Source organism: Acyrthosiphon pisum, chromosome X, assembly GCF_005508785.2.
Source record: "Acyrthosiphon pisum isolate AL4f chromosome X, pea_aphid_22Mar2018_4r6ur, whole genome shotgun sequence".
NCBI lineage: Eukaryota > Metazoa > Arthropoda > Insecta > Hemiptera > Aphididae > Acyrthosiphon > Acyrthosiphon pisum.
The window spans coordinates 37,345,618-37,345,872 of NC_042493.1; positions in this window are offsets into that span (position 1 = coordinate 37,345,618).

A 255-nucleotide genomic window follows, 5' to 3' on the forward strand; every position below is an offset into this window, starting at 1 on the left:
ATGAGTACCGACAAATAACTGTTATTCAGTATGCGCTCGTTATTCGTTTGATTACCACGCAGTACGTTTTGAAAGAAATTAAAAGTTTATAGTTTAGTTTTTTTAAGTGTTATTTTTTTGAAACCTAGTCGGACTAAGTCAAGAATATGTCACGAAAGATGAAATATGATGATAGTTATATTAAATATGGATTCACTGAAATTGAAGTAAATCGAGAAATAAGACCTCAATGTGTGATATGTACTGTTGTGCTTA